Source organism: Tinamus guttatus, unplaced genomic scaffold (assembly GCF_059628265.1).
Source record: "Tinamus guttatus ecotype Peru unplaced genomic scaffold, ASM5962826v1 Tinamus_guttatus_pri_ptg000602l, whole genome shotgun sequence".
In the NCBI taxonomy this organism is placed as follows: Eukaryota; Metazoa; Chordata; class Aves; order Tinamiformes; family Tinamidae; genus Tinamus; species Tinamus guttatus.
In genome coordinates, this window is record NW_028289136.1 from 6,884,893 (window position 1) to 6,910,011 (window position 25,119).

General features: G+C 49.1%; 1 protein-coding gene across 1 annotated transcript in view; it reads right to left on the reverse strand.

Annotated features, from left to right (window-relative positions):
- GDPD5 (glycerophosphodiester phosphodiesterase domain containing 5) overlaps positions 1-24,577 on the reverse strand; it is a 157,649-nt gene extending 133,072 nt beyond the window's left edge. Inside the window, exon 1 of the mRNA XM_088535000.1 lies at positions 24,510-24,577. The gene's annotated coding sequence lies outside the window, so the exon portion shown is untranslated. The remainder of the gene's footprint in view (positions 1-24,509) is intronic.
- Between the last annotated feature and the right edge of the window lie 542 nt (positions 24,578-25,119).

Genomic DNA, 25,119 nt, shown 5'->3' on the forward strand with positions numbered 1-25,119 from the left:
ATACCCTCCTCACCCTCCTGGAGTCTGCCCTGGTGGTAACTTTTCCCCCACTATTTCTGTAAGCAACTTTTAAAGCATCTAAGGAGGGCACTGTTTCATATTAAACCCATTCCCTGAAGGCACTCACACTGAAAGAGCACAGAGAGCAGGGTAAGGATTCCCAGGCTGCCTTTTTAACCAGAAGCACTTAGAAAAGCACAAACAAATGTAGGGAGTTGGTGTTAATGAGAATTTAGCACCAGCCTGTGGTTTTGGGTACTCTGCTTTCGATCCACTGCATGGGAGGCCAAGCATCAGTTTTTGCTCATAAAGGAGCCCAAAACTGCTTATGCACAATTCTTTTGAGCTCCAAAAGCACCAGCTTTTGGATACCTGGGTAGACATACAGGTGCAGCGTAGGGAATGGCCTCTGCATGTCCATCGTGCATCCATCCATCCACGCAAGGACACAAGAGCAAGGAGACTGCTGCAGAAAGCACACAGGACCCAAAATGAACAGAATTCCTGCATTGCCCTATGTCCTACCATTGAAAAGCAGTGCCCAGTGCAGAGGCACAGAAGCCTAACCCAGAAGGGGTTTGGTAATTCTCCATTTCAGCCAACACAGCCCCAAGGCACAGAGATCTGGTTCTTTTACAAGGCCGCAGGAGCCCTGAGAAAGCCAAAATGGAGCAAGCCACAAGTCACACCAGTGTCCCCACTTCCCCTAAAGGTCGATGGTAACCCCAGAGCATGAGATTCAGGCCACTAGAAGCCACCACCACCACCGCCACGCTTGCTCCGTCCCACTGGCGGGAGAAGCGGAGCATCGGGATGCCGTTGCTTGCAGCCAAAGGAGCCCCTTGCATCGGGTCTCCCTTTGCACTATAAGCCCCGAGGCACAAGAACAAGACACTTTGCAGTAATGGATCCAGATTGCACAAAGCAAACATGCACACCAGTGTGCACAAACACTGTTTTCACGTCGCTTTTAGCCGTGGAAATTCTTCCATTTTCTCTCCGAGCTTTCCAGGCTAGCCTCACTCATCTGCTTCTAATCTCTGCTCAGACACTCTCTGTTGACACCAATTTTAAATAAGCAGCGGGATTACACACGGCATTTCAGGCAGCCAAGGTCACTCTGAGCAGGAGTTGAAGTCGCCCTTGTGACCGAAGCACAGAGTGGCCTCAAGTGTGCAGGGTCCCTGCTCCCAGGGAGCTTGATGCAAGCATCCCCCAGGACCTTCTGCATCACCACACTAAGGACGGCACCTTCAAGCACTGAGCAAACCAGAGCTGCTGGACAGTCCCCTGCTCCAACCAAGACTGGTGGAGGATGGCCTAGCTGCACCTGATGGGCTGTTTGCAACGCAGACCCACCAGGAGCAGTAGGTCCAAGAGATGATGTTCAATCATTCATCCCTGTGAGTTTTAGGGATGAGATGTCAGGATACCACTAAGCTTGAAGATGTTCAAAGGAGCTACACTTTCAAGAGGAAAACCCTACCAAAACCCATTAAATACAGTGCCCGCCCCCGCCCAAGATATAAACATATATCAAACCATTTCATATATGGAATCTCTTCTGGAAATCTCCAAAACCCACTTGGACACAATCCTGCACCACATGCTCTAGGTGACCCTGCATGCGCAGGGTCGTTGGACTAGATGATCTCTAAAGGTCCCTTCCAACCTTAAAGGATTCTATGATTCTATGAAAATCTTACACTGCTAAGGCAAGTGGTCTGCAAACAAGTTTGGAGCTTTACAAAAGATATCCAATGACAGTATCTATTTATGTTGACCCTATTCTTTGACTCTTTTCTATGCCTCTGAATCACCTTGGCATTGGAGGCTTTCCAGAAGGGTGTTCCCAGGGGCCCAAAAACCAGGGCAACTCATCTAGGAGAAAGCTGTGGTGAGGCCACACCTTGGGTACTGGTGCAGTTCTGGGCTCCACAGGACAAGAGGGACCTGGAGCTGCTAGAGAGGGGCCAGGGCAGAGCCACGAAGAAGAGAAAGGGACCGGAGCAGCCGTTGTGTGAGGAAGGACTGAGCGAGCGGGGCCTGTCCAGCCTGGAGAGGAGCAGCCTGAGAGGGATGTGACCAACATGGACAAGGACCTGAGGGGAGAGTGCAGGGAGGACGGGGCCAAACTCTCCTGGGTGGTGGCCGGTGCCAGGACAAGGGGTGACGGGGCCAAGCTGAAGCCCAGGCAGCTCCATGTCCATGTGAGGAAGAACTTCCTTGGTGTGAGGGTGCCGGAGCCCTGGCACAGGCTGCCCAGGGAGGCTGTGGAGTCTCCTGCTCTGGAGATCTCCAACCCACCTGGATGCGCCCGGGTGCCCCGTGCTCTGGGTGTCCCTGCTGGAGCAGGGGCTGCACTGGGGGGGTCCCGAGAGGGCCCTGCCATCCCCAACCATTCTGGGATCCTTTGAAAGGACTCAAGAGAGGAGAGCAAACAGCTTGTGCAGAGTCAGCAGCGTATTCCAGCGCCTGGAGCACCCAACTTGTTTTCTTTTGAGGAATTGCAGAGGAAGGAAGCGGATCAGCACTTCAGAAAAAAACAACATTACTACAGCTGTATCCACGGAGCATTTCTGATTCAAAACAGGTCACAGCAATCTAAGCGCTGCTGCAGATTACACAGGCGCTTGTCTCAGACTTATTTGACATTTCTGGATGAGCAAATAATGCTATTTCTCACACACAAGAGCAGCTAGATGTGTCGTTCCTGGAAGGTCTGAGCCCACATGCACTGCTGGGGTCAACACAGGGCCATGCAAAAGGTGCTCACGAGTCCCAGGAGCATATGGGGAAATCTGGGAGCTGGCAGGAGATAACATGAAGACAGGGAGCAGTTTCAAAGCCTGCCCACTCTGAACCCCATAGGCCAGTATCAGCAGCAACAAGTGAATTTCTGCCCTCTCTTCGTGAGGGACAACAAAGAGGACGGTATCGCATCCCAAGAGGAAGCAAGGGATGATCTCAGCCTGTCACTCGGAATAAACCTACCACAAAGCATCTTGAGCCTCAGATTCTCCAACCTGGAAGGGACAAGGTCACTACTGAGCTGTCTAGATCCTTGCTAAAGGGAAAAGCACTCTGTATTCATGCTATTTTTATCTGGACTCAGTGCTACCTGCACATCTCCTGGTCTTTGATGCCAATATTTTAATTAAAACAGAATTAAGGGATTAGAACACCATCTACAGATATTCAGTACTTCTAATAACACATCCTCATCCCAGACTCATGATTTTGCTCTGTGGTATCAGGAATAGCATTTCAGACGCTGCAGAAAACACAGTCCCATTTCCACCTGCATCAGCATCACCTCTGCGCTGCCAGCAATGCCCAGCTGGTCTTTCAGCACAAGAGAGAAGTCCTCTATGTAATCCAATCTCATCCTCATGGGATAGCATTATACAGTTTTGACAACAAACATTTAAGCATTGCCTAAAAATACATTTGGCTTCCAATCTTCCTGGATGCAGGTGAAGCCTCACAGGGACAAAACGGCAAGGACAGATGCTCAGGTAAAGCTCGAGACTCCACTGACTCAGGGAGTTTTCTGTCAAGTCAGCAAACAGCATCATTTCCAAGCAATTCTTGGACAATTATTATTTCAGAGCATTACTTGCAGTGCCTAGCTTTAATGTGCTTTGGGAACAGTAGAAGAACAGGGTCTTTTTTTTTTTCCTCTCTAATAAATAGGAATAAGGTGGCACTAATTCACAGGACATCAAAGAAGACAAAGAGAAAATGCATTCATTTCAATTATTTAGACACCAAACAGCCTCATCCCTGCACATGTGGGAAGAAAGTAAATTCAGCTCATTGCGGTACCACTGCCTCTTAGACTGGGCTGACCAAAGGGAAGCTGTGACAAGAGCACCAACAAACCCACAGATGATGACAGCTTCATCCAAGTCACTGGGAACCCACTGCTTCTGTTGCAGCATCAATGCCTGCAGTCATACAACAGGGGCTGAAAAAAGGAGACCTATACATGGGCTCCTGAAATCCCTCTATTAGGAAGTATCTTCAAAGCATTTCATGGGCTAAGAAAGAATCTGAAGGACGTCCATAAAGACTCTGGAAGACTCTCAATAGGGAAGAACACACCTAATGTGTGTTTAGAGACACATTTTGGCTTGAGTAAGAGTTGAATGTGCTCTCCAGCACTGCTACAACAGAGGCTCAGCCCATCATTTGGGTGGGCAAGAGCACAACTGTGAGGTGTCTTCCATTCCCACTGACCCAGAGTGTCCACAGGACAAGAGGGATGTGGAGCTGCTGGAGAGAGTCCAGTGCAGGGCTACGAGGATGATCAGGGGCCTGGAACATCTGCCCTATGAGGAGAGGCTGAGGGAGCTGGGCCTGTTCAGCCTGGAGAAGAGAAGGCTGAGAGGGGACCTGAGCAGTGTCTAGAAGTACCTCAAGGGAGGCAGTGAGGAGGATGGTGCTGGCCTCTTTTCACTGGTGGCCACCAACAGAACTAGAGGAAACGGCCACAAACTGAAGCACCAAAAGTTCCACAGGAACTTAAGGAAAAATTTCTTGCCAGTGAGGGTGCCAGAGCACTGGAACAGGCTGCCCAGAGAGGTTGTGGAGTCTCCCTCTCTGGAGATCTTCAAACCCGCTTGGACGCAGTCCTGTGCCACGTGCTCTAGGTGACCCTGCGTGTGCAGGGGGTTGGACTGGATGACTTCTAGAGGTCCCTTCCAACCTTAAGCATTCTATGATTCTTGCCACCTCCCCACAGCCTGGAGCAATGCACTATCCTTCCATCACACTGCAGCAACACCTCCTCCAAGTGCCCTCCTCAGCTCTCCCCAAACCTGGGAGCTCAGTGTTGAGCTTGGCCACAGCCCAGAACATGAGAAGGAAGCACAACTGGAGATGGGAAACCACTGCCGTTCATACATGAGCACCTGTGCTCGTCGCTGCAGCCTTGGGAGCTTTGGCAGCTTGTCCTTTACCCAAAGGGAAAGTCACATTAATGCCAGCTACAAATTCACACACCTATAACCTTTCAGTTGGTATCTACAAAGAAAGTCATGTTCGGGTCAAGTTATACCTTATCCAGACCATGAAATATCTGGGTAGTGCCTTGGCATCTCTGGTCTCTCTAGTCAGATGCAGAGGGAGGCAATTAAAAGAAATGTATTTCAAATTGACCAAGAAAAGATCCTTTAGGAATACATAACCTACTCCACAAACACATATGCACTAGGCCACAGCTTTACTGGGTTAGTTTTTTGGGGAAGATTCCTATAGTAACAATGGAAAAGTCCCTTTTTCTTTCCCATTTTTCATTAGCTGCATTGGCTTTGCAGCCAAGAGATTAAATCGATCTGGAAACTATTTGTACACAATCCCTTAGTCATTCCATATAAACTAGAAAACTTAATTTCATCCTCCTAGAGAAAATCAGAGCTATTCACTGACAACTGGATCCCAAACCTACCCACGGGACTGCACTGAAAGCAGAACAAAATATTAAATTTTCAGATTTGTTACCGCTCTAGCAGAGATCTCACCATGCGTGCTAAAGCAGACATCTATCATGAGGTCCCAGCCAGATACTAACACAGTTTCCAGCAAAATTAGCCTTATCCTCCACGTTATTGCATCAGATGTTTTCCTTAGAGGACCACACTCCTGCACAGCATCCCAGCTGCAAAAACCTCCACCTCAGAAAGCCTCCAGTTCACACCACAGAGGACTTGATTGTGTAGAGCAGAGCTTTCCAAGAGAAGTTACCATCCAAAACCATCGTTATGGCAGTAACCAGCCCTGTTCAGATGTGTTGCTGCAGCAGACTTGGATTGAATGACCTACATAGAGTAACCTTCCCTGCTCTGGGGAAGGGAATAATCGCTGCTGAAGCATTTCAGTCATGAGACACCAACGTCAGTCATCCGAGTTTTCATCCCATCCTGCCAGATACCTTAATCCTATGCCGAATGGAAAGTTTTCAGGCACTCATCAGCTTTCAGCTCCAGGGAGACAACACCCTCTCCTCCTCCCCACTAGTATTTTTTGAAGTGCAGATGTGCCCCAGCTCTTCAGTTTCTGCTTTCCACCAAATTCCAACTTCAAGGCTCCCACTTGCTAGGCTGGGAACAAGCTTTCCTACGTTAACTTGCTGCAACGTGCCTTGGAGCTGCAGTGTTTTATTGCTGTTCTGCAAAGGGATGAAGGAGAGCACAAAGGGAGCAGTCAATGGCTCAAGGTCAGAGGATGCAACTCCCAAAGCTGCTCGCAGCAAACATCTCAGCACCGTGCCAGCTCCCGAGAAGAAATCCTGAACATCAGGGCAGTCTTTAAAAGCCTAATCTATATGATTCAACCAAACAATATAAGTTCACTCCTGTCCAAAGGATCACATTCCCTATGCGAGAAGGGAATGAGTTGTGTGGGCAAAGTTTTAGGTAGCTGCAGTGGGTTTTTGGTGAGCTTTTTGCTTATTCTCAAGTTACAGCTCCCCACCATAGCATCTCACTCCGGCTTAAATTGTTAATAACTGTGTTTACAGTGGGCGTTGGCCTTATCAACAGGATGAATGCATTTTGGCTGCATGCCCCATTCCCCTGAAGCATGATATAATCCCTTAAAACATATTATCAAGAACTGCTGTTGTTTAATTAGACCACGTGATTTCCACCTAAGAGGAGGGTGCAGAAGCCACTAGTTGGTTGCTGCCTTTCCGAGCTTGCCGCATGAGCTCAGCGATCCAAAGTCTATCGTGAAACATTCCCACTAGCAGCCTTTTTCCCTTCCTTCCCAGTGTAAATCACAGCAGCTGCCTGCAGGAAGGTCTTGTGATAAGAGTTTCCAGATTTCTGAGGGCTTGTCTGCTGTGTGGCAGAGCCCAGAGAACATTATGGAAAAGTAGGTCATATTAAAGTAACTGCATAACCAGGTGGCTGCTTATGTTGCTCTTAAGCCTTTAATATCCAAGGCTTTTTGTTTCTGCATATGATGCACCGCAAATTGCTCAGGTCCAAGTCAATCCACTCATCCATGGTGAAAGCTCAGTTAAAACCTTCCTCCATGCTGCTTCGTTGAGTGCTACTTACAACAGCTTTTCCTTGGAAATGCTCTTGGGGAAATCTGGTCTCCTTGGCAGCGTTCAAACCAAGTCCACTGATTTCTTCCACTTTGGTTGTAGGCACCTTTTAGGCAAAGTGATGAGACTTTACGATGCTTCATCTCAGAATGCAATTTAAAACTATCTTTCAAAGTCTACCAGGACATGGAGATGACTTAGCAGGACCAGGCTGGATGGACCACAGCTCTGTCCTTAAGAGAGATAGTGTAGGAGACTGCAGTAGACAAGAAATATAGATCTGCATGGTGTTAGCGTTTCATTTCCAGCCAGGCAGGACTTCAACCAATTTGATGGATACCGTCTCCAGTATGTTCCTCTCCTCCTGTCCCAAAGAGGAGGAAAGTATTCATTTCCTATGTAGACGATCAATATTTATGACCATGAGGAAAGCGACTAGACTGATCAAAATGGGTTTTCCTTAAGGAAGGAAGGAAGCAGCCCAGCAGAGCAGAGGTTATATCAAGTCAAGGGAAGCAGTTGAGCAGATATCCAGGCCTGCCAAGTCTCCATCAACATAGGGAAAGGCTGTCCCCAGGGCCACACTTCTGGGGACCCTGTGACAAGGATCTGGGCACTCATTACCCCAGAGGAGAAAAACCCAAGGAGGGTAAAGAGCAAACGGGAGACAGTAGAGTGTAAATTTAGCCTGGGCACGGTCAGGAACGTGCTTCCCACGATGGGGAGGAAGAGTTGGCCGCACACGGGAACAATTGCTCCAAGGAAGGGGAAGCAACACTGGAAGGGGAAACAACATTGTTTGAGACTGAACAAAGAGCCGTATGAAACACTGCCACAGGCTTTGGGAAGCAGTTTTGCAGCATTCCTGGGCGATCCAGCAGTACTAGGGCCACAGGCTGTGCAAACTGCAGATTTACTTTGGCTGGTCTCTCCTAGTGCCTCCCACACGGGCAGAGATTCGGGAGCAGGTCACTGCTGCCCAGCTCCATGCTACCTTGACATCACATGCTTGCTCCAAGCCAGAAGGAGGGAACAGCTGCTGAGTTTTGGGATCAGCATTAAAACCCTGTTCCCCAGGAAGGAAACCTCCCACGTTTCCCTTTACCTCAAAAATGTGGTAACTTGCAAATGCTGAAGCCAACGGACATGTTCCCACCCTTCATTGAGCACGGGCAAGAGCCATCACCTCCCTCTTCCCAACAAGGAGGTCTCCCCCTCTGAGGACACCCACATCGGCAGGAGAAACCTGGCTGTGCCACATCCTATTTAGCAACAGTAAAAACTCTGGGCTCTGGCTCATTAAGTTCAACATCTCCCTGCTGTAACATGATCACACCTTAATTTCCCCCCGCCCACTTAAGCCTTCTCAAAATACCTGTGGTCCTTTAAGGGTATTTTTGTTTTGTTTTTTCCTCCTCTCTTCAAAAGGTTTGCAAAAGTTAAGTCCTGTTAGCACCAAGATGCAGCCACAAAAGGTTTGGCTTGTTGCTGTTTCAGCAAAGGCCCTACTGTGCCTTCTTTAAAGGAGGGTTCAAAAATTCAAGTCTCAGAGCACCTTCCTGCACACCCATCCCACCCAAATCACTCTGCTGTTCATTGCTCACAGTGGTAATGACCCACAGGCAGATCTCTATTTGCTCTGCCCTGTGCCATCCATGGGTCCAGGAGCAGAGCTTCACTACCCAGCACCTTTCCTGGTCTTGGAATCAACAGTTGAGTTTGGAAGGAGAAGAGTGTCACTACCCAGCACCTTTCCTGGTCATGGAATCAATGGTTCAGGTTGGAAGGGACCTCTGGAGATCTTCTAGCCCAACCACCCTGCACAGGCAGGGCCACCTAGAGCACCTTGTGTCCAGGTAAGTTTTGAGCATCTCCAGAGAAAACCCCCAAAGAAGAGTTCAGAGCACAAGTATGGACCTGAACTAACACCTATACCCAATCATTAGCCAACATCTGAGCACCAGTTGCCTCCAAGTCCCTTTGCCTTATTTTCACCTTTGTTTTCTCTTAAGCCAGCAACATCCATCCAGATGCCTGTGGTGTTCCACATGCCTCTAGGCAGCAGGGAGTAGGTTTCCTCTGGCACCCTTGGGTTCAGTTCCTTGCAGATAACAGCAGCAGAGATGTTCACCTTTTCACATGCCACTCACACACGAGCAATAAAACCCTAGAGAGCTTTGTGGCAGGAGAAACACCTAAAAGCAATCATCTGTGATTGCAATAAGCCGGTAGCTAACACACCCACATGCAATCCAGGAAACTGCCCGTGTCTCAGGTTAGAGAGACCGAAAATAAAAGTTTGATGAGCAGAGTTCTGAAATTCTCTCCAACCTTTCGGTTTTTCATTGGCATCTCTGCAGAGCCAGAGCCTAGTCCCCAAGGAGCACTTTCCACCCAAATGCTCCGGGAAGAAGTGTGCAATTAAACTCTGACATCTGCTTTCCGATAGCAGTTTCATGTCTGAAAGCTCATGGGATTCATTAAGTTAGTAGGAAGTCTTGCAATAACTCTGGAAGGTGAAAGCTTCTAAGACAGATATTTTCTGTCCATCGTCTGCCCCCCCATCCAAGACATCTCTCTAGGCTTCATTAAACAGGTTACAAATTCACTTTTTTTTTTTTCCCCCCTTCTCTCTCTCTCTGTGGAAGTGTAGAAGCAGTTTAATCTGGAGATTAGGATCACATTTCCTTCCTCTAAAAGGAAAAGCCAAATATTAGCAAAGAATGATGGGCTTAAACTTTTATTGCCTCTTTGGAGAGGCTGAAGCTTGTCGAGGCAAGAGATAGGATTTAATAAATTAGTCACAGCACATTAAGGTGCAGTTAAGCAAGCCGCAAGTGGTAGCAATGTCTAAGTCTTTCCTTTATTCAACCCCTTCCAACATTTTTAATCTCTCTGGTAAGACAGCCCCAGACTGGGACTCCTCATCCCACAGCTTCAAAGGACTTCCCAGCAGACCAAACGGTCAATGTTGGTTTTAGGAAGTGTTATTTGTAAATGAGGAGAGACAAAGCAAACCAAAGGGCTTGCGCTGGCTCCGCACATGGACAGCAAAGGGCAGGCGCTTTGAAACATCCATCCCTGCTGGGAGCTGACAAGCTTCCCCTTAGGCATCAATTTTTGGGGAATCCTAGAGAGCAACTTCCATCTCCCCCAGCTATTGCATGCAAGAAATCACTTCCCAGCCACAGCAAGAGCAGAGGCAGCTACGGCCAGAGGGAAAAACGAAGGAGGATTCGGTGACAAGACTCCAAGATGGGAGTATTTCCTCCTCGAGCGTGCCAAAAGCCAAGCACCAAGTGACTCCGAGGACCTCCCTCCCACTGCAGCTATCACCTACCCAGCTGGACCTCGCTTCCTAATCAAGACAACTTCCCTTTCCTGCTCGCTTCTCGGCTCAGCAGCAGCCATGGGAACCAGCAGCCCCACCACCACCTCATCCCAGACGGCTTCCGCTGACTGTCGCCACCGGTTTTCTCCACCTCATCCTTTCAGAGATGAGGGGAAACAGCCCCCAACAACAACTCCAGAGAGGTCACGGTGGTCCCAGGCTCCAGGGAACCTGCGTCTGATGCTACTCACACAGCAGAGCTACATGCGCCCCATCCCCAGCTTAATAACAGCATCTGCTAAATAAAATAAAGGCCTTGGCAATAGGCTTGAGGCAGGTTTGCAAGCTGTAGATTCTCCAGTGTCAAGCCACCACAAAGGCTGCAGACCAAGGCCAAGGTTCAGTTTGATGCCTTCATGCGTTTTCTAGCTAAGAGAATTGCAAGGAGAGGGCCGCACAGTTATCCTACCACTTTTCTCTCCCTCAAACCCACACATTTAAGTATAGAAAAAACTAGGTCACACTGTCCACCAAAGCAGACCCTTCAGAGGTGGGCATGAGCAGGCTGAGCCCAGACTAGGACTAAAGAGCAGACAATGTGTTCACAGAAGCGACTGCTTTCTGAAGAGCATAAGGGCTTCTAGAGAGGCTGAGGATGGGCAATTCCATGGTTTTATTTTGTATTATGGGAGGTGAGGGTTTGTAGCATAGCTATTAACTTAGCCATGCCACATAGACTTATCTGGAGACCTCATCAAGCCGTTAACACAAACCCAACTAGCAGCGCGCTTGCCCAGGACGTGCTGGGACTGTGCCCAGCTTATGGGCACAGCCTTGATTGTGTAGCACCAGCAGAAGGGAAAACAATTCTTCTCCCATTTAAGAAGCCAGTTATGAAACCCAGTAGCTGCAGAAACTCAGACCTGCCAGAAGACCCACAAAGCTTGGAGGGTTCTGCGTCTCTTCCCGTAGAGGAAGGATGATGATTTAGGAGCTATCTTGGCCATGATGTAATTGAGTAGGTGGACTGCAGCTCATCAAGCATGATGCCAAGGGCTGTGCATCTTCACCTAGGCACAAAGCCAAGACCCAAGGACATCATGGACATACAGGTGGCTGCTGGAAGCCCTAGGTATGAGGGTGTGCAAAGCCAAGCGCTGACCCTCCTGCAAAGTCAACCTCTGTGCATCAAGCACAGGGAAAAAGAGAGAAGGAAAAAAAAAAAAACAGAGAAAGACACAGGAAACTATCAGAGTAGAGCCAACAAGTCTGACTTGCTACCCCTTCATCCAAAAGCCCAGACACAAGGCAGGACAGGGGCTGAAATCTGCTTAGTATCTTCCCAACTCAAGGCCTGTACAAGACAGAAAGTGCATTTTATTTGCTGGCCAAGCTTCTCAAACTTGGAAGTACTCGGAGTACATGCCAGGCAGAGGCCTCTTCCAAGCTGAATTCCTGCTCGTCAGCATCCAGGCTGTGGCAGCGTTGCACCTTTTACTTCCTCTGCAGTAAAATTGAGTTATTCTAGGCTCATAATTGACATGAAGTCAAACTCCATCTGTTTCCACTGAGATAAAGATTCCTCTGAGGTTGCTCTGCTAAGTACCTGCACTTTGCTGTGCTCTCCTGCACAGGGAGCAGGAAGCCAAAGTTAGCTTCCAGATTTTCTCAGGGTTCACGATATTTTTGTGCTATTTAAGCACCCAGATCAATGCAGCAAGCCTAGCGCTGCACATAGCATCAGTAAATGGGAGTCTTGCAGGCAACACCAAAAGGATAAAGGGAAGAAAAAAAAATAAATACAGTCATCTTGGGGAAGACTCAGGGATGAGTCAGGGAGAGATGCAATTCTGAAGACATTTTTAATTAAATTTAAGTTTCACAAGCCAGGTCAGAGTCAGGCAAGAAACTTCCCTATACGCAATTCAGGTGACTGCTTCTTTTGTTTGTTTTGCCTCCTCCCTCCTTTTTTGTATTTTTTAAATACAAATATTTAAATTAAATTTAATAAAATATTAAATAAAATATTAAATAAATTTTAAAAAATAAATTAAAATTTAAAATTTAATTAAAAATAAAATTTAAATAAAATATTAAATTTATTTAATATTTAAAAAATAATGAAAAAAATATTCCTGGTGCACAGCCAATATCCAGGATGGGAAGGCTGGCAAAAGCCACAGCAATACTCATCTTTACACCCAACAAGAAATGGGATTATAACAGACTCTAACACTGCCCATAGTCTTCAGAGCACAGCAGCCACCTGAAAGCATTAGGGAGCTGGTAGAATAAAGCAAGGGGAATAGCAAGAAAGTGGAGAGGAAATAAGCAGCAAACTTATTTTAGAAATCTTAAATAATTACAAGCAATCAAGCTATTGGGCGAGGAACCCATTTGTGCTCTGTAAATAGAGGTGGTCAAGCAGAGTTATCCCATTACCAAAACTAGCATGGGGAAGCCAATGACTTGCTGCAGAATTATTGCACTTATAGGCCATTTGGATGCAACTAGATTTTGTCCGTCCCTTGACATTAAGCAGTAGAGTCAATGTTAAGAGGTGAGAGGAATAAATGCTCTGCATCCACAGCCCTGTGGTTGACAGCTTGCACAGAAGAGGGCTTTACTAGGGATCTAGCTCTTCTTCAACATGCACAGGGAAGTCAAGGCTGCAAAACCACCAGCAGGATCATGCTTTGAAATGCATGAGTGTTCCATTAGAGAAACCAGAGATCTTTGCAAAACCAAGGCCTCCCTCTGGCAGTGTCCCCGTTCCCTGTTCCTAGGAACAGCAGGACTGGGGGAAAAGGGAAGCAGCATGGGCTGAACACAACCGCTGCCCAAGTGGCTTGGCACATGCCTAGAGACCAGGGGCAGCTTGGAAGCCAACAAGCGAAGAGCATCCCATGCATCAACCCTACTGCAAACCCCAGACCAGTCCCACTGCTGACCCTGAAGCTCCTGCTGATGGTCAATGGCATCACATTTGGACCTGGTAGCAAATTTCTCCAGACAGCAACTCGCCTTGCTCTCCCTCCATGCGTTAGGACTACTACATTTGCACGTGTGTATTTTCCCAGCAAGACCAGCAGCTATTCTGCAGCATCAAGCGTTCACAAGAACACACACATGAACGTAGGTACCAAAAATGCTTGCTGAGCAAGGGCCAGGAGAGATGCACAAGCACCTGCCTTGCACACCAAGAAATGACAACTCCATTAAGGGCAGGCCCTTGTGTACAAGCAATACAAGCTCCTATATTGTCAGAAAACCATGAGTTTGAGCAGCACCTGAAGCTATCCACATCTAACAGTGCATATATCCCACTAGTATCCCTGATGCAGTCACTGACATGCCAGCAAACAAACTGACATCAAAATACAGCCCTCTGAGGAAAAAAAATGACCTATCCGAGAAGATTTAGTTCTTCCCTCCTGGATGTGCCAAATCTTTGAAAGGTTCCAAATTATCGTTAGCTTTTCCCTGTGTTTTAGTTGATGATGTGAATTACGTTGCTTCTGCTACACAGAAGGGAGAGTCGCTGCATTATCAGGCACTTCTCAGCAAAAATTGGACCTTCCAGGGTCAGCCGAGGCAAGAGTCTGAGTATATCCATACTGATCACAAAGAGCCCGCACATTCCCTGTTGTCCTTCTCCTAGGTTATTCCCTGAGCAATCCACTGAATCACCTTAATTCGGATTGGGGAGGGCGCAGCAAAGGCAGGTTCAGCTGTTAGACCCTCCTGGCCATTTGCAATCACTTGTCAAGGACTAAAAGCAGCAGCTAAATAGAGTCCACTACAGGCCCTATAATCAGGGGACCAGGATGTTATTCGCACTCCAGCTGGGCCCCAGTTACTAGTCTCAACACTTCTTCTCTACCTCTAAATCACTGCAAGCTACTGGGTTTGAAGACTTCCATTATATTCCCACTCCCATCCCAGAAAACCAAGCACTTGACCACTGGGCAGATGGACCTGCCTTTATCTGCACTGCTTGACAATGATACTGCCAATCCATTGAGAAACTCTGTATCCCTTAGAAGCACAGCAGATCCCCAAGCTTCATGATCACTGATTGCTTTCAGGGGGGCTTTCCAGGGATTTATTTTCAAGTTTTCATCTACCAGAGGCCTAAATTGATGAGAAGGAGCAATGCTCATGTGACAGCTCTCCAGCTGCCAAACATCTCACTCTAGGAGGTGGCAAAACCACCCCTGTGTCACTGTTTCAGTGACAAGAAGTTTTCCTATTAACATCTGTACACCCCCTGGCTCCAAAGACGCTCCATGAACTCAGCCCATTGGCACGATGGATAAAGTGAACTTTATCCATCCCTTTGCCAAGTGCCAGTCCTCACAGAGCTCCCAGCTATTTTGGGCAGATTGCATCCAAAACTGGACGTATTTCTGGTATTGAATTACCATCCGTAATACCATCACCACACACAAAAATAAAGTCACAAATGACATGCTTAGTAATTGGCTAAAGTGCTGGAGAAAGGCTGTTAAGAAGGAAAGCTTAAGGGTGGGGAAAGCCACTTCACATTCCATTTCCTTATCCCATCCAACGTGCTCTATTTCTATTTCATGGTCCTCCAACAGTTCTGTAGACTTGCTCACATGAAATAGTGACATTACACTGAGGACAAGCTTTGCTCCATTACCTTACTCCCAGTAAATTCAACTGTGACAGCTAGTCACAGAGCCCAAGCTCCTACATGGCCTCCTCTAGACCCTCTCACACATCTCAGCCCTTATCATCTTCCAAAAACCTATGCTTGAAAACATCCCACCACCTTCAATGCAGGTGCTGCACGCCCTGCTCCAACACGTCACCAAGAGACACCTCCACCAAGTCACCTTCCTCCCTACCAAGGCCATCCAGCTCCTTTCCCAAGGTTGCCCAATCACCACCTTCAGATTCTCCATGGCAGCTCTTGTCTTTCCCGCTGCAGAAGACAGCCGTAGTTCCACTTCTCAGAGCAGTTAAGCTCACGAGATCAACCTCAACAGCATCATGGTGTGAGCAGACTGAACAGCCCACCTAAGGAGAGACATTCTCCATGAACACACTTTCCTGAAGGACAAAAGTTGAAAGGAGCCAGCAGAAACACCCTGGATGATTTCCCTTGCACCTTCACACTAGACTTGCCCAACTGCAGTCCCTGCAGTCCTCCTAGAGCTTCATACAAAGCTCTGTTGCGAGCTTATAGCAGTGCTCGCTTCTATAGCGAACACCATGCAGTAATCCATAATAACAAATAATTGGCCATAGGATAGGGCTGGCAAGAGAATAAAGAGCATTTTCCTTGTTCCCATCCAGCACAAGGATTAAGAAGCATGAGTGGTCTTGCAAGGGGCATTACTTACTCCTTGGAAAGAGGGGAGATTGCCTATAGCCTGCACAGGACAGAAATAAAGGGATATCTTGATATCCAAGATAAACTTCTAGGAGGATTAGCCTTGAGGGCCCATTGAGCACTCCAGCCTTCTCCAGAGGGAAGTCCTAGCACAGAGGGCCATCTGCTAGCACCAAAAAAAGCCACTTGATGTTTTCTAGTCCTCCCACAGCCCCAGGCTCTCTGCAAGGAGTTGCACTGGCAGGAAGAACCCAATGTCCTCTGCTTGCAGCTTTCCACTTTCCCATTTTATCTCCATTTCATCCAGCATGAGAACATGCTTTGAAAGTGCTCTCAACATCATCTTAGCACAGCAAGATTTTCCTGAAGGAAATGCTTCCATGTGCTTTGCTCTCATCTTTACAGGAACTGGAGCTGTGCAGCTTTCAAGATACCCATCGGCTGTGCTTGAGCAAGCAGAAGGCAATGATCTAGCTATTCACATGGCAAAACATCCTCGTGGAAATGAGACAAGAACAAGCCCTGCTCATCTTCCTATTTAACTCCATTGCATTGCTAAGTAAACTCCATGGAGATAGAGAAAGAGGAAAATATATATATATATATATAAAATGTATATAGGTAAATATATATTTAAATAATTTCCCTAAATGCTTTCTGCCCAAAGTCTGATATGACACAACTAGAGCACCCAGGAAAAAAAGCACGACAGCTTGAGCAGACCTCAAGCACCCAGAAGTGCCAGGGTGGCCATGGCACACGGGTCTCTTCTAAAGCTACACCAAGATGTCACCAACATTTTTCAGCCTGACAAATACCCAAGGGTTTTACAGTTCTCCTACCAATACAAGGAAATGAGAACCCCTCCTTTGTCCATCACTCACGCCATAAAAGAAAGCTAAAAAACAAGCTCTTTAGCTAGTTTAAATTCTAGAACATGAAAATGATTTAAATACAATCCTCATGTCTCTTGACAATTTTATTACTCTTGGGATGCAAGTCATTCCTTACAACTAATCTCTCATCAGGGAACAAGCCTGGGGGGAATCAGGACACCAACTCAGCAATTCCTGCAAACCCACTCACTGAACTTCCATACTACTATTTACTTCAGAGCTCAGCCACTTACTGCTAAATTTATTTTTTTAATACCAGCAACACTACCTTAGCCCTAGGCTTCCTCTCAACACCTCCGCTCTTCGGTTGGCATTAAACCTGGTGGTGCATGAGACATAACAGGGTTTTACTCGCGCTCTTGTCAAGGGACTGGCTCAAGTAGAGGTGACAGCCACAAATGTTCTGGTGGTATTTAATCCCATAACTTTCCTTTACAAAAGGAAAAAGTCAGTATTTTATAGTCAAATGCATAGGACCCATGACTGAAATGGCTAGTTTGGAGCAGAACATCTCATTGACTTCAGGCAATACTAAACCACTGGAGCAAGTTTTAGGGCAACCAAGTAAAGCCAGATGAGACAAGATCAAAAAAACAGACGTCATGTCTGCTCATAAGAGCAATGGGACATTCCCCAAAAACATCAGCATGGGGACAAGAGCTTTCCCCTCCCCAAAATACTCTTCTAGCATCTCCAGAGACCTTGGGAAGAAATTATATCCTGCTGGTATTTATACACGAGGAGCTTCACAGTAGGGACCTCCTTAAGCATAAAATATTCAGAAATAACAAGTACAAGGAGATGTATACAGCATTTGGGGTCAATTCAGATATAATGGTTAGCATGTAAATTCTGGTAGAAACCAGCTGCCTTTGCTACTCAAACCAGGACACTACAGACACCTTTTAATTTATTTCATTATTCTATTTATTTACATATCGACTTTTTTTTTTTTGGTTAGGTTTCTAACACAAAGCTGAGTTAGAAACACCAGTTGCTGTGTTAAATCCCATTAGCTAATTACACAGCTGAGTAGAGGCAAGTGTTTGCTGAGAACCTGAACCCGAGTGCCCGTTGGGGTCACATCGACCTTGCAACAGCCATGAGCGTTACAGGAACGAGCAGTTGTTCCCAGTTTTGTTCAACCACCAGCTTTTTCCATGGTTTAAAGTACTTGCAGTGCAGCCAGGGTGATGCTCCCCGGAATAACATCAGCTTTGCCAGAGGAAAGCCTGGAGCAAACCTCAGGTTTGACTCTCCTGTCCCATGACTTCCTCCACATTTATGCTGGAAAGCATAATGGAAAAAAACAGGGAAGCAAACGGAAATAAAGATACATGCAGTCAAACATCTTCCCATCCCTGCTCCTCTTTCTGGTAGCAACAGCTACACACCAGTTCCAAGGCCCTTGACTTACGTTCTTGGTGGCATCACCACGAGACTCTATCCCTCCTGCTGGAAGAGCTTTGCAGGAGATGAACGTTTTCATTTCCCCATGAGAAAGGGCCAAGACTGTTTGCTGAACAGTTGTTGTTGTGTCTCCACTCTGCAGTGGAGAGCAGGTATCACCGCATCTCCCCCTTAGAGAGGCTCAGCCCTTTCTTGGACACCTAACCAAGAGGTGCTGTGGACACCTGCCTTGGAGAGCGCCCCAAGTTGCACATTCCATGTGCACAGAGGCATCTTTGTGGGGATAGGGTCATAGAATCATAGAATGCTTAGGGTTGGAAGGGACCTCTCGAGGTCATCTAGTCCAACCCCCTGCACACGCAGGGTCACCTAGAGCACGTGGCACAGGACTGCGTCCAAGCGGGTTTGAAGATCTCCAGAGAAGGAGACTCCACAACCTCTCTGGGCAGCCTGTTCCAGTGCTCTGGCACCCTCACTGGCAAGAATTTTTTCCTTAAGTTCCTGTGGAACTTTTGGTGCTTCAGTTTGTGGCCATTTCCTCTAGTTCTGTCGGTGGCCACCAGTGAAGAGAGGCCAGCACCATCCTCCTCACTGCCTCCCTTGAGGTACTTCTAGACACTGCTCAGGTCCCCTCTCAGCCTTCTCTTCTCCAGGCTGAACAGGCCCAGCTCCCTCAGCCTCTCCTCATAGGGCAGATGTTCCAGGCCCCTGATCATCCTCGTAGCCCTGTGCTGGACTCTCTCCAGCAGCTCCACATCCCTCTTGTCCTGTGGGGCCCAGAACTGGACACAATACTCAAGCTGGAAAAGGCCAGGACCAAAGACATGACTGCTGCAAGCTCTCCATCTATTTCAAAACATTCAGAACACACATGGGAGCACCTAAATCTGTATGCTTTTTGCTCAGAGCAGGAGCCAAGCTATTCCAGGTCGAAGTCCACAGCACCATGCCCTTTACCGGTGTCAGCCCAGGTTATTGCCACCCACACAGAGGTCAATGCTCTGGAAGGACATCAAGCCAAGTCAGGAGAAGAGCCCCAAAAGCACTAGGAGATCTTTCTCCAAGGAAAGCACAGCCTGGTGACATGCACCTACATTTAACTTAGTGCCATCTGAGACCAGCCACCACCTCCAGCAGTCCCCAGCCAACTCAACACACTCATGGACATACACCCCAAGGATCGCCCTCCTGCATTTAAGCCAAATACTCACCCGGCTGACGATCCTCCCCCTCAAATCACCCACTGCCTTTTTCCTGAGGAATCAAAGCACCAAAGAGGGACCTACAGCGCAATTCCTCACTGCAATTCCTTTCCAAACAGTTCCATATTGTTAAAGGCCCCAGGAAAAACCCCTCTCTCAAGAAGTGTTAATGAAGCTGATCAACTCCCAGGGGGAACAGCTCTTGTGCACAGTCCGTTTTATCTGCGGCAGAGCACGCTCGCTACCGAGCCCGTCTTATCACCACTGCAAATAACAGCAGAGATAGAGAGGAGCACATAATGGCCGGGCAGGGATGTTGCAGAAATATAGGGGAAAAGTTGTCTTTTGGCCCCATTTCCCCTTTTGCAGGGGCTCCCTGCTCTTCACCCCATGTACCCTCAGGCTCCCGAGGAGGACAGTCCTGCAATATTATCCCTATGTGGCAGGAGAAAGGCAAGAGGGACCCTTGGAACCTTCACTGGCATCAATAAGCGCTTGGTACTACAACACCATCACCCCAAAACCTTTTTTTTGGGGACTCCTTGGACACAAAAGGGGTTAAACATTCCAAGCTGACACTTTTTAGAAACACACAAATTGCCTAGCTTAAGCTTATTCTACTCTTAAAAGTGGATTTGTGACTCGTGACTACAGGGCATATCTAAGGAAGTCTGGACTCCTCGTTAGCTCCGCTCCTGCTACCGGGTCGTATTCCCGCTGAAATGGCATTTCACACGTCGGGAAGATAAATCCGTGAGGGACTCGGAGCCCCACAGGAACCTCTGCCTCCAGGTCACCGGTTCAAATCCGGCCTTGCTCTTGGCCTCCCGTTCGTTAGCCCAGGCACTTATCCAGGTGACAACAGTGTGGGTCACCGGCATCATTAAGGTTTCCCAGTGTGTTAATGCTCACAGGTTGAGATCATTGGGCAGCCTGACGAAGGGATTGCACCATGTAAGCCATTTGTGTTGGCTCACTGGACAAAAAAAAAAAAAAAAAAAAAAAAATCAATTTCCATAAAGATTCTCTCCAACAAGGAGCAGTTTTTGGCCAAGCTTGGAGTTGCATCACCAACCTAGGGTGGGAGCAGGCCCAACAGAGCAGGGTCAAAGACCCCAAAACTAGAGAAACCAACCTTGCTTTTCAAAATCAGCAGCTTCCTCCCCAAAAACACTTGTTTCACAGAAGATGGAGAGGTTCCTCTTTGGATACATGGGTAGGCACATTGCTCCAAGAGCTCGGCCAGCTAATAGCTCGTGAGATGTCCACCCTCTCCAGGAGTTTTCCAACAAAAGGCACAGACTCCTCACCCAAAGATTCCCTTCCCATCTCCAGAGGCCTAGGAGACCACAGAGTAAGTTCTGAGCTCCTGTTTAAGTGAACTGGAGCTCCACGAGGAAAGAAACAAAAAACAACCACTTCTAATGACAGCAGCTGTCTCAGCTTCATACAAGGTCCCTGCACCCCAGAGTCAAAGCTACCCAGGACCTTGTGCCCACACGGATACGAGCACGAGGAAGGACTTTTGGATATCTCTGCCAAGCTGGAACACAGGGCTCGCAAGGTCAGTGCGAGCGCAGAGCGATCCCTTGGTGGTAAATACAATTTACATGTTGACATGAAAGCACCTAAAAATAGAGGCTTTGACAAGAGTCGGGTCTTGACTTACCTCTTAGCTTGATGAAGTCCAGGGCTCCTAACAAGCTCGAAGCAACGCACGGATTACAGGGATTACTCGCTCTCAGCTCTGCAGCCAGGTCTCAGCCACAGGAATTGCAAGCAGCAGATTCCCAAAGGGAAAAAGCGCAAGAGAAATCGTCCCCAACCATCTCCACGCTCCAAAGTGACCTCCAAGATGGGACTCACTTCTCAACAGCCCCGCACAGCGCTCACCTCCTCACCCTGCCATCCAGCCACAACGTTGTGACCATCGTCTGCAAGATCCTCGTCACCTCCCAGGCTGGAAAATTAGTGTTTTCTCTCCACCTGGCTACAATTCTGCAGCAGGCGATAGAAGTCATGACTCAGTTTTCAGATTGAGGCCATTTGATTGGCATTGACACAAGAAATCCATCGATCCAAGAGGAGCAGCCAGAGATACAACCAAGGAGAGCAGTCCAGGAAGACACACCAAAACCCACAGCAAAGCCACAGTGTATTTTTAAGTGCCTCATCCCAAAATACCTTTAATAGAAAGGACGCTCCCCTCCTCACCTTGCACTATTTGAGTCAGATCTGAGGTGACCCACCAAGAAACCTCAAACACAGCTAAAAACAGCGGAAGAACCGCACGTTTCCTCACACCAAACCTTCTCTTGTCTAACCAAGGGGAAGGGAAGACAAAACAGCAGTAAAAGCACAGGAGGAGCAGCGAAGACTAGTGAAGTTCTCAAGAGCAACAAGGGGTCTCCAGGGGCCACCCAAGAAGGTCCTTCTGGAAGACCCTTCAGGAGAACACACCGCACCTTGGAACCACTCCGCGGCAGAAACGCTGCACCAATATTTACATGCATACAAAAATGAAGCTTTTCTTCCTCCCCTCCAGCACCCCCGTGGGTTTTCGAGCAAGGATGGGCCGTTTCACCAAGTACTCGGGCTGCTGCTGGGGGTATTTTTGGAGGAAGCAGGGAGCTCGCGGCGGTTTTGCTAAAGAGGAAACCGAAACGAAGCCAAACACCAGCGTGCAGCTATTTTTTTTTTTTTCCTGAAAGCGATACACGCATTAAAGGAGCTGCCTCTAATCCCCACTTGGAAAGGAGCTGGCAGGGAAGCGTGCCCGCTTCAGCTGCCTTTTAAATCCCATTTCCCCGCAGCGAGGGTATCAACATTCCCGCAACGATCCCTTAAATGCCATTGGGGTATAGGGGTCACAGCAGAGACTGTGTCCGGAAGGGAGATATTTTACAATGGGAGGTTCCTCCAGGCAGGTCCCTGGATGGGCACAGGGTGTCACCTCCATGCACAAGGAACAGGCTCCTTGGTGTGACACTGCCCTCTCCTGAGCACAGGGAGCTCCAACGGAGCAGCCCTGGGCGGGATCAGCCCCAGGACTTCGGTCCTGGAGCAGAAAACACCCTATTCCAACCACATGAAGCACAAGACACCGCTCACCTTGCAGCCAGGAGCACCAATGCACCCAAAGCTGATGCAGGCTCCTCACACCAACGCTGTCCTGCACAAGAGGGAAGCAGCAAAACCTCCTCTTCCTCCAACCCGAGCCTCTTCAGAGCAGGCTCATCAGCTGCAGCAGCTTAATGAAGCCTCGTTAAGGCAGCAGCCCAGGGCTCCCAGGTGAAGCCCTTCCATCTCACCTCGCTATCACCAAGGGGGTGCAAAGCAGCTCCCCAAAGCACAGGCCCCTAAAGCTGCATTTCTTACTAAAAAAAAAAAAGGAGTTTTCAGTCAGCATCACAGACTTTGCCTTCCCTGGAGGTAAGAAACTCTTGCAGCAACAAATGGTTTCCCACCAGCTACATTTGGACCTGTGTCTCCACCTCACCAGAATGGGAGCTGCCCAGCACATGCCCAGCTGCAAGACCAGGATGGAGCCTTCTCAGAGGCTGAAATCGTCCCCAAGCAGAGATCCTACCCCATTATTTTCACTCACAGAGCAAGTTAAGGGGCAATATCACCTGCAATTGCATGTGCTAAAGAGGTCCCATGTCCAACTGGCACCACCTGCGAGCTCTGAAATGCCTCAAAGCAAAGAGCGGAGGGTGTCAGCGAGCCGGATCTGGACCAACATTTGCAACGGGGGCTACTATGACCCTCACAGCAGCAGGTTAAAAGCCTGGGTCCTAAGAGCAGTTTGTTTCCCTGCTAAAACTAAAATCCTCCTCATTAACTCCGAGCCAGCGGCTCCCACAAAGGACAATCCGGCGCCAAATATTCCACGGGAGCCGCTTCGTCTCCTTGGTGCTCTTCGCCGTTGACGCGCAAGACAAACATCACTCAGATTTTTGCCTACCAGCACGAGAAATCATCGCTGGGAAGAGCAGTAACGTGCAAAACGTGCTTATTTAATAGAAAAAAAAAAAAAAAAAAAAGTACAGCTGGGTGGAAACACCCACTCTAAAATTAACTCTGCCTCGAAACAGAGCTTATATTCCCCAGCAAAGTGGCACCTTCTAAACTGCAAAGAGGTCCTCTGCAGCCGAGCGATGCTGGAGGAGCTGCTTGAAGATGCTTCAAGTCGCAGTGGAGGGAGAGCTGCTAAAAGAGCAGCCCCTGGGGCTTCGAGAAGCCCCACATAGGTGGGCAGGGGCCACATGATGTATGAGCCTGTGTGGAGTACGCAGAGTACGGCGAGATGAAGATGCCAAATTTTCCTCCCTTTTCTTTTTTTCCAGCTGAAGAATCACCATTTCCACCCGACCAGCGGGAGGTTTTGCAGCTCCGACACCGGGAATTGCAAACCCTTCCCAGCAGAAGGCTGAGGCTCCTAAACTCCTGCTTTCCCAGGCATGGGATCCACAGGGCTGGAATGGACCCGGGAGCCGGTGTCAACACAACAGCAGCCAGGACTCCGGTGGGTTTTTTTTCCCTCCCAACCTCTCTGTTTTCCCAAATTTCTCCTCTTTCCAAGGCATTTCTCTGCTGGGTGTCAAGGGTACAATAAGCCCTTCTGCATTCGCCCTCTCCTCACTGCTGCCGTGAAATATGAGGTGTTTAAGGTAAATAGTGGTTTGCTCCCAGGGAATGTCACCGGGAGCCACCTCCGAGCAGCTCCCAAAGGGCTGGGCTGCCAGACGGGCACCAGGTGGCCTGGGCAAGGGACAGCGGGTTGAACCTTCCCTTGGGATTTTGCCACTTGGGGTGGGCTCCGGGCACCGGACAAGCCCTGGGGGGACGGGGCGCAGCGGATTCCGATGCATCCCGAAAACGAGGTGTCACCTGGCGGGCACAAAGCAAGGGATGGGGGGTGGCTGGATCCAACCCCTTGTTGTCCAGGTCCCCGCAGAGGGCAGCACCTCACGTCCCCCCTGCTGAGCACCTCACCTTGGGGATGCTCCCAGCCAGGGGAGTCACCTTGGAGTGGTGGGGGGACAGAGGGTCACGAAGCACATTTGGCCCAAAGAAACACGTTTTTGGGGCGGGGGGGGGGAGCAAACCCAGCATATACTAAACACCCCATCATGGCATGACAGGGAGTGTGTGGGGGGCTCATTGCACCCCGTTCTCGGCTCAGGACACCCCCGTGCACCCCCCAAAAGTGCCACCAGCGCGTCCCCCCCCCCCGCTTCGCCTTTACCTGCTGCCGCCTGGAGATGCCGGCGCCGCCGTCGGGTCCCCCCCCGCGCCCCGCCGAGGCCGGCGGGGAGCGGGACACGGGGACGGGGAGGTGGCAGCGGGACACGGGGACGGGGGAGGTGGCGGCGGGACACGGGGACGGGGAGGTGGCCGCGCGTGTCGCCGTCGCCGCGGCTCCGCTCGGCCGGCAGCGGGGCGGGCGCGGGGGGCGGGCGGCTCCGCCCCGGGGGGAGGAGGAGGAGGAGGAGGAGGACGGGGAGGAGGAGGAGGAGGAGGAGGAAGGCTGCTCCCGAACCCTGCCCTGCCCCTCGGCCTCTCGCTGCACCCGCAGCGGGGAAAACTCCGGGGGTGCCGCGTTCGCGCGGGGCGAAAAGCAGCGGGGCGCTCGCGAGGGCTCCCGCCGGGGCTTGGGAATGCCGAAAAGGAGGCCAGGAGCTGCTCCCAGCGTGGTGTCCTCATCCCCATCCTCTTCTGGGCAATCCAGCCTTCCTCCACCTCCAGCTTTCTCCTCCCGCATCTTCCTCCACCTTCATCTTCCTCCCCGCAAACGAGGCATCTAGGAGTTGTGTGTCGTACAGGTCGCGCTCACACTGCTAAAATATAAAAAGTCA